The sequence below is a fragment of the Oryctolagus cuniculus genome, chromosome 3, assembly GCF_051225735.1.
Source record: "Oryctolagus cuniculus isolate XC-2025 breed Fujian yellow rabbit chromosome 3, ASM5122573v1, whole genome shotgun sequence".
NCBI classification, from domain to species: Eukaryota; Metazoa; Chordata; class Mammalia; order Lagomorpha; family Leporidae; genus Oryctolagus; species Oryctolagus cuniculus.
In genome coordinates, this window is record NC_142869.1 from 126,844,233 (window position 1) to 126,853,719 (window position 9,487).

Here is a 9,487-nt window from a genome sequence, read left to right on the forward strand (position 1 = left end):
CTGAGCACCAAAGGGAAAACCTGTTGAAGTGAAATGGACACTATGAGAAACAGTGACTTGATCAGCCTTTTTCCTGATGGTTGATGTACAATGTAATACTTTATCCCTTTTAGTATTTTTTTTTTTGTTATAGTACTATTGGTTGAACTCTGTAATTAACACACAATTATTCTTAGGTGTTTAAATTTAACTGAAAAGTGATCCCTGTTAAATATAAGAGTGGGAATAACAGAGGGAGATGTACAAATTGGGACATGCTCAAGCTGACTTGCCCCAAATGGTGGAGTTAGAAACGTGCCAGGGGATTCCAATACAATCCCATCAAAGTTGCATGTACCAATGCCATCTCACTAGTCCAAGTGATCAATTTCAGTTCACAATTGATCACACTGATAGGTCTAAGAGTCAAAGGGATCACACAAACAAGACAAGTGTCTGCTAATACTAACTGATAGAATCAAAAAGGGAGAGAATGATCCAGCATGGGAAGCGGGATACACAGCAGACTCATAGAATGGCAAATGTCCTAAATAGCACTCTGGCCTCAGAATCAGCCCTTAAGGCATTCGGATATGGCTGAAGAGCCCATGAGAGTATTTTAGGCATGGAATGCCAAGACACTCTGGAAAAAAAGAAAAAGAACATAAACAAGAATGTCAAATTGTTAAGTCAACAACAGGAGTCACTGTGTACTTACTCCTCATGTGGGATCTGTACTTAATGTGTTGTCCACTGTGAAGTAATGCTATAACTAGTACTGAAACAGTATTTTACACTTCGTGTTTCTGTGTGGGTGCAAACTGATGAAATCTTTACTTAATATATACTAAATCAATCTTCTGTATATAAAGATAATTGAAAATGAATCGATGTGAATGGAATGGGAGAGGGAGCGGCAGATGGGAGGGGTGCAAGTGGGAGGGAAGTTATGGGGGGGAACCATTGTAATCTATAAACTGTACTTTGGAAATTTATATTTACTAAATAAAAGTTAAAAATAATTATTTGTTTACTTGAAAGGCAAAATTTAGACTGAGAAAAAAGGATCTTCCATCCACTGGTTCACTCACCAAATGGTCACAGCTGCCAGGATGGCCAAGGCCAAAGCCAGGAACCAGCAACTTCTTCCAAGACTCCCACAAAGTTGCAGGGGCCCAAGCATTTGAGCATTCTCTGCTGCTTTCCCAGGCAAATTAGCAGGGATCTGGATATTAAGTGGAGCAGCCACAAGAAGAATGCCAGTGGCATAGTGGTGGCTTAACCCAGTACACCACAAAACTGGTTCAAATCCTTCCCTCTTTCTTTCCTTCCTTCTTTCCTTCCTTTTTTTCAAAGATTTATATATATATATATAACTCTCTATCTTTCAAATAAATAATATATATATAATATATATATATAACTCTGTAACTCTTTCAAATAAATAATATATATATATATATATATATATATAGAGAGAGAGAGAGAGAGAGAGAGAGAAAGAGAGAGAAGGAGAGAAAGGTATTCCATCTACCTGTTCACTCCCAAATGGCTGCAACAGCTTAGCTGATCTGAAGCCAGGAGCCAGGAGTTTCCTCCAGGTCTCCCTCATGGGTTCAGAGGCCCAAGGACTTGGGCCATCTTTAGCTACTTTACCAGGCAAATTAGCAGGGAGCTGGATCAGAAGTGAAGAGCAGGGACTTGAAGCAGGGTGCCTATGGGTGCCAGCACCTCCTTCCTTCCTTTTTTCCTTCCTCCATTCCTCTCTCTCTCTTACTTTCTATTTATTGATTTCTTTGCAATCTATTTTCCAGATTCTTAAAGTGGATATTTCTGTGAATTGCCAAGTCAGTATTGCTTTAGCTATGTCATATAATAAATGTTGATGAATTTTTATATCTTTTAAAATTCAATGTATTATTTTGTTTGATGCTTTAAACTAATGGAGTATTTACAAGCATGATTTTTCTCTAAGTGTTTATAATTTTTTTCTATTATCTTTATTATTGATTTCCACTGTTATTCCATTGTGGCTGGACAACACACTCTCTAGGATTTCAGTTCTTTTACTTTTTTTGGAGTGTGGTCTTACTACCCAGTTTACAATTTATCTTTGTTTATGTGTCATGGGAACTTGAAAATATGCTTTCTCTTGTTGTTTGGCAGACTTTTCTGTATGAATACATTATACCCCATCAATCTACACTCCTGCTGATTTTGCTGGGCTCTTCCTTCAAGGCCCACACAGTCAGGATGGTGGGGTGACAGCCATCCTGTTCTTCGACAAGAAGTACCAGAGAATAGTTCTGGTGAACATGTCCATTTATTAACAATCAGGCACAAGCTTTTAAAGGACAGGCAAAGAGGAGCAGCTGGTTCAGGATAGCAACACTAATTCTATAGGATAAAGCAGATACTGGCACCTCTACATTTCTCCAATCAGCTTGAAAGTCACGTAGCCTATGTAGCCTTTCAAGTGGTCTTTATGGGTCTGGACCACACCCGGAAGCTGTTTACCTCTTTGACAGTTGTGGGTGATCTCAGCAGTTACCTGAGCCCAAGCACAATTCTCTCCACCCCTGCCTTCTACCAATCAATTAAACAACTCCTGGATTCCGCCCAGGCTCATTAAGCTCACCTGGGAAGCTATGTGACCTTCAGGCTGATTGGATAGGCATATTGTTCCCAGTGTCTGTTCTGCCCTATGGTTAGCGTTTCCCAGAATTGGCTGCGCCCCTTTTACCTGCCCTTTATAGTATACGTGCTTGTGAATAAATGTGGACATGTTCACAGAAGCCTGTCCTGGGTGTCTTTGTGGAGGAAAAGCCACGGCCTCCTTGCTCTCCTCCACATTATGGCTTAGCAGGACTAAGCAGAAATTACAAGACCCTTCAATAGGAAGAGGGGGGTGGGAGAAATATGCCTGAGGCCTCTGCCACCTGCCAGCACTCAGGCCATGTGTGGGTCCCAGAGTGCTGAGCCCCTGGCCAGGGTCTTTCCTGGGAGGCATGGTGTGCCATGGACTCTTAACCTCCTGCATGGGCTAGGCTCACAGTCTCCCAGACAGGCAGGGGATCACCCACAGATTTTCTGCCTTGTTTTAATATTCATTAACAGAAGAGTGTTTAAGACTCTATTCTTAACATGCATTTGAAGATTCCCATTTTATTTCTGCTACTTTTTCTTACACATATTTTGTAGTTTTGTTGTTTGCTATGTACATATTTAAGGCAGCTATAGCTTTTTGATAGAATGACCCTTAATCACTATGTAATTTCTATTTCTCTGACAAATTTCTCTGTCCTGAAGTTCACTTTATCTGATATTATGTAGTCACTCTTGCTTTCTTTTGGTTAACATCCTTGTAATGTAACTTTTTTCTATGCTCTTCTTTCAAACTATCTATGTTGTTATATTCAAAGTGAACTTCTTTTAGGCAATCTATGTTGTGACTTATGTGTTGTAATCTATTCCCCGAACATCTGCAGCAGAACTGGTATATTTAGGTGATTTATAAATATAATTATCAGCATTTTAGGGCATTATCATGTCATTTTATTTATCACCTTGTCTATTCTCTGCTTTTTTAAAAAAATTATTATTTTATTTTTCCTATGGGCTACAGAAGCATTTTTAGAATTTTACTTTTATTTATCAATAGACTATTTGAGCCTATTTCTTTCTATATTTTAGTATTTGCTGTATGTTATATATATTATATATATAACCTATCACTATTTTGTTTTGACTTAAAATTTTAAATGAACTATTAAAATATTTCTTTTATATAATTTTATTTCCTCATCCCCCATTTTTTAATATTGTCTTAAATATTTCCTCCATATTAACTTAGAAAATTAGAGATTTTTATGATGTTTCTTAAAAATCCCCCAGAACAATAGGAATGTATAGGAATATATATTGTTTGACCCATACTTTTGTTTGTTCTTACTGTATTCTTTTTCTTTCCTGATGTCCCATGTTTTCTGTCAATTTCTTTCTGAGTAGAGAAATTTCTTTAGTCATGAATTGAGAATAGTTCTGCTTGTAATAAGTTCCTAAAGTCTTATGTCACCTCTTATATTCCATTTTCACTGGATACAGGGTTCTGGAAACACCTTGATATTGGCAGGTGGGAGTACAAGTCCACACTGGAGAACTGGAGTTGGACACTCTTACTGCTGGTCAGGGATAAAAGACCCAGTTCTTCTCCAGCCTTCCATTGAGACTTCCCTGGGTGACAGGATAGAGTGCCCCTCACCATTGTTACCTGCCTGGTCTCCATTGTCTCCAGGGAAACGGTTGAGGGGAAAGAGGGCTAATTGTCACTGATGTTGAGAGTCAGAATTCTGGGTTCCTTCTCTGACACCCCTTCTTCTGGGAGTGTGGCCCCTGCCTTACAGCCTGACAAGGAAGGAAACTCAGGCTCTTCCCTCAGCATTGCTGACGTAGGTAAAGATGAGCCTTTCTATTTCCTTCTATAGTGTTTAGTGGAGGTATAGTGCTTACTATAAACCATTCCTGTCTTCCAAGGCTGCATCTCTCATCTAGAGATGATTTTTTTTTGTTTATTTGTTTGTTTAAAGACAGAAGAATTGTTTTTGGAATATTCTCTTCACCCAATGACATTATTGGGTTGTTAGATTCTTTACCTCCAACACAGGGGAGTATGGGACAAGGAGAAACCCCAGGGGTCTCACCACTGTCTCATATCTTGGATTTAAGGGCAGTCTACCATCTCCTCTCCACCTTCCAGGGTTTTCTTGTGCTGTATTTTTCTTGTTTAATGAACATATTGTTTGGTTGTTTTAGTTTATACCAGAGAAATTCTCCCTGTCCATGTTCCAGGGAGAAGAAATTTCTGGTTACTTATTATTTAAATGTCTCTTCATATGACAATAATTTGGCAATGTTTTCTATAAAACTGTGTAAAGCAGACTTAGTCCTCCCTCTAGTGTGGTTGATTTAACTCTTACTATTACTTGAGGATTTATTAGTTCCCTGCAGCTTTGCCTCTCATATCTGATAGGGCCACGCTATCTCGCATGGGCAGTGCCTGGTCTTCAGAAGCTTCTGAGCTAAAGCTAGGAGCACAGTGGCCTGTAGGACCCTGATCTCCCTTGAGGGACAGCAGAAGGCCTCTGCCACAGCAGAGTGAGGTAAGTCCTTTTCTCCCCCCATCACAGGTGACCCACACTGCTGGTTGGGAGGAATATCCTGTGCCAGCATTTAGTTCAGTCTTCACCTTGGGACAAACAATTTTCATTTACTTGCCCTATTCCATCAGGGACCATGGTCACTGAAGGCAGAGGCCGTATGGCCAGGTTGGGGCAGCACTCTGGTCCTCCAGTGCACAAGTGGGTCCTATGAAGAGCCCATGCAAATGAGGAAGTACAAAGCTTCCTATGTTGGGGCTTCAGTATTAAATGCAAAGGAAATACAAATAAGTCAAAATTTATTCATCTAAATTGTATTAATTAGGCCCTCTGGTGTTTCTTGATTCATTCTTTTAAGGAAATAATATGACTTAACAAACTTAAGAACAGCACTGTTACAAGGTACTTTATCAGTGAAAAGGAAAAAAAAAAACTTAATCCTAATGAGGTATCTGACAAATTATAAGATAGACTCTTTTGTTTATAACTTTTTTTAATTTACTCTATTTTTAAATATGTCTGGTTATTAGAATTTGGAAAAAGTAATATGTAAGAATTATACTAAACATTAATAAATGAATTTGTCTTGAGCTTCTTGGTCTTACCCGCTCCAGTGCTTTAAGCCTGCCCACACACCCACACACCCCCATCTATCCCACCCTGAAAAGTGGCCCTGGACAACATCATTGTCAGCATCCCATTGACATTAGCATCTCTCTAAGGCAGCTACTCATTGTTTTCATGTTAAGACAAGGAACTATACTTAGAAAGGTTTGCTAATTTGTTCAAGCGCATACAGTCAATAAGTTAGAGTTAAGTGATGGACTTCCACATCTCTTACGGAAGTGCAAGTTCTTGCCCCAGCTAATCTGCCTCCTTCCAATAGTTTCCTGAATCATTCACACCTGGGAAGGCAGCGCAAGCACTTGAGTCCTTGCCACCACATGGCAGACCTGGATGCGGTTCTGAGTATCTGCTTTGAAATTTTGCTGCTTTTACTTGCTTCATATGCTCTGCCTGAGCTCTTGTTTCCTGACTTCAGGATCTTTGGAAAAGTCTTGTCTTGTTAAACTTCCTCCTTTTACGTAAAAATAGTCATCCCAGTTCTTATCATTTTGTTAGCAGCTGTGAGACCTGAGCCTGGATCAGGTGTAACTATTTTAAATTAGGCCTCCATCTTGTAACCTGGGCCTGACCAGGCCCTTAACCCTGAGCCAGAAGCTCCTAAAAGTAAATAAATGAACTCCCCTTGCGATAAACTCTCCTAGCAACAGCCGATTAGCAGATAACAGAGAAATACCTGGAGTTCCTGGTGTCTTCTCAGGGCAGATAAGGCGACTGATAGCTATTCCAGACCCTGTAGTTCGGCTCGTACATCCCAGCAGCTCGGATCCTATGTGTTGGCCAATCAATTTAAAAGGCATCAACCCCAAAGCCATCCAACCACCTTTACTAGGTCCATTCCTGCCACTGGATGCACTAATCAGTTCTGAGATGTCCTTTGAATTTCCCGCGGGATGAGATGATTTGCTAAATGGTACCACGATGTATAGAATGTCTCTGAAAACCCTATAAAAACCCTGTTAACTGAAGGGTCGGGGCTCTCAACTCAGACCCGCTGTGTCAGTGTTGATTGAGAGTCCAGGCCCGGACCTGCAATAAAACTCTTGTGCACTTTACAGCAGTGTCGGCTCCTTGGTAGTCTTTGGGGACAATTGAACTGGGCACAACACAGTCATTTTATGGTGAATGTAAAATATTTGTTTTTATTTGTTTCTTGTGTTTACTAAGCTGGCGTCATTGTGTCATCTTGAATTGACTTGTTTTTCAGTACTACTCACCTTCTTCGTGTTACGCAGCTTCTTAAATCACTTTTTGGAAATGATTCCTCTTGGGGAAGGAGACAGAAAATTTCCTGTGCAGAACATTTTCTGTAACAATTTTCCACAGTTCACAGTGAAACTCCTAAGAAGAGCATTGTATGAATAAATGGGTTCGAAGAAACCAGCTGCCCAAAACTGCTCACAAGTTAGAATCTCCTTCCTCCCTACCGCTCTGCTTCACTGATGGATAGTTTTCTTATAAAGAAACATACATGTTTTCTTAATTAGTTGATTGATTTCCTAATTACTCAAATAAAAACCAAGTGAACTCCTATTAGGATACTGTTTTTATTCCCTCTCGCTCCAACAAAGTGTTTTGAGTGTGGCTTCAGTAATTGTTCTCATCTACAGAACAACTGTTTTCTGCATGTGTCTCCTTGTTTAATTTCCACAACATCTGACTTCTTCTTAAGGTTTACAGACATCTCCTAGATGCATTAAACATGGACCTAGGTTTCTGTTTCTCATTCCTGATTTGAGAAAAGTGGAATTAAAACCTTCACCCCTTCACCTGAAACACTGAAATCAAGATTGAAACAGATGAAGAGGAGTGCTTTACCACACATGTCTCCTCGTATAGCTAGTGGAGGATACCATGAGGCCGTGATCTCGCTTTCCTCTTCTCACGCACCACACAGAACCTTGCCCTAACGTCTGAAACCATCTGCCGCCTGCCTTCAGCCAGCACATGGAGAGTGGAAACCAGCAGATATCTAAAGTGGCGTGACGTTTTGCTATTTCCCTGTTTTCATCACGAAGTTTCTTAGTCTGCAGTTTTTAGTATCATGATGTTCAGTCTCCTGCCCAGGTCAATGATTGAATTGTTCACTACGGGAATGTTTTGAGAGGGCCCACCAATTTTTCAGCAGAAATTGTCAACAGTTTGTGGCCTGAGATTCTCTGAGGCCCTAATCTCGAAGTCCTTCCCTAGAGGGATCCACTAGTCCTGGCTGTTGTATCCCCCCTTAACTTGATCTTAACTAAGACTCTCATTACATTAAATAACTCACCTTTCTTGCTGTCGTGCCATTACTAAAGCTTAGCAAGACTCTGTTCTCCTTTACTTAGGTAAACAACAAACTGAGTTTGTTGTTATCAACAGGTTGTCATGATAACATGTAAGGAGTCAGCTTTTGGCTACTCCATAACCTACAACTGACAGTGCTTCTTACTTTCCTTAGTATAAGGTTTATAATATAATGTAAACTAATCTCTCAATCTATGATTATAACCCACCATTATTCTAAAAATGTTTTTAAAATATTTTTTATCTGAAGGAGGAGAGAGATACAAAGAGAGATCTCCCATCCAGTAGTTTATTCCCCAAATGGCCACAATGGCTAAGGCTGGTCCAGGTTGAATCTGGGGGCCAGGACAGCCATCTGGGTTTCCCTTGTGGGTGGTAGGAGTCCAGGTCCTTGGACCATCATGCACTGATCTTCCAGGTGTGTTAGCATGGAGCAGGGTGAAAAGCAGAGTAGCTCTGATTCATAATGGTTCTCCGGTCTGGGATGCCAGTGTTGCAGGTAGAAGCTTAGCTCACTGTGCCACAACACTGGCCCCCCAAGCACATTTTGATAAATTGTAATATTTTTACCAGATAGTAGTTTGACAGCAGTCATTTTTATATGTTCAAATGTAATGGCTTGCATCCTATGAAATTTCCCAACATTATTCCAGAAAACCCTCAAGGTCACCAAAAATAAGGAGTGTGACAGATGCCAACAAGTGACACATACTATGCTAGATGAGATCCTGAATGAATTTAAGGACTTTGGTTAAAAACTAAATTCCCCACCCCCCAAAAAACAAATAAAACACAAACGACAACACCAAAAACATGAAACTCAGTTAAAAATATTATTCAGTGTCAGTTTGTTAATTGTAACAAATGTGCCAGTAAAGCAAGATGTTAATAACATCGGACATTCAGAATGATATATGTGGATGCTCTCTGTATTCTCAATCATAACTATTCTAAAAACATTTAAAAATTTCCTATTTGACCACTTTCTTATGAATCCAGATGATTTTCTTTTAAGATGTGCATGATTACTTCATCCTTAGAGCCTTCTTACTTTATCCTCTCCTGATAAAAAAACTAATTCCCCAAATCAGGAAACACGAACCTCATCTGTCCTTACCTGAGGCAAGAAACCCCCTGGCATCTCCGTCTTCCCCCAAAGTCCTCCAGCAGGACCTTCTTCAAGTTCTCTTTTCCTTTATGAAATTGCCTTTGTCGATCTCTGGCCCTATGAAGAATTCTTTCCTCTGTTTACAAGCAGCTGAAAATTGCATTATTACACTAAGCAGAGAAATTCCTGAGAAACAGACAAATTGCATTGCCACTTCAATAATGGACAGACAGACTACCTGTTAAGACAGGTCTTGGCAAGTGCACAGGTTTTGAAGTTGAATAACTGTGCAACGTAATTAACTTCCCGGAGCCTCGTCTTCCCTTTTCTATAA

The 9,487-nt window shown here is 39.9% G+C and overlaps 1 long non-coding RNA gene across 4 annotated transcripts in view; it reads right to left on the reverse strand.

Moving 5' to 3' along the window:
• The window catches only part of LOC149127499 (uncharacterized), a 50,109-nt gene extending 42,908 nt beyond the window's left edge, over positions 1-7,201 (reverse strand). For all 4 annotated transcript variants that reach the window (XR_016231260.1, XR_016231259.1, XR_016231261.1 and 1 more), the window contains exon 1: positions 6,436-7,201. This is a non-coding gene — a long non-coding RNA (uncharacterized LOC149127499). The remainder of the gene's footprint in view (positions 1-6,435) is intronic.
• Between the last annotated feature and the right edge of the window lie 2,286 nt (positions 7,202-9,487).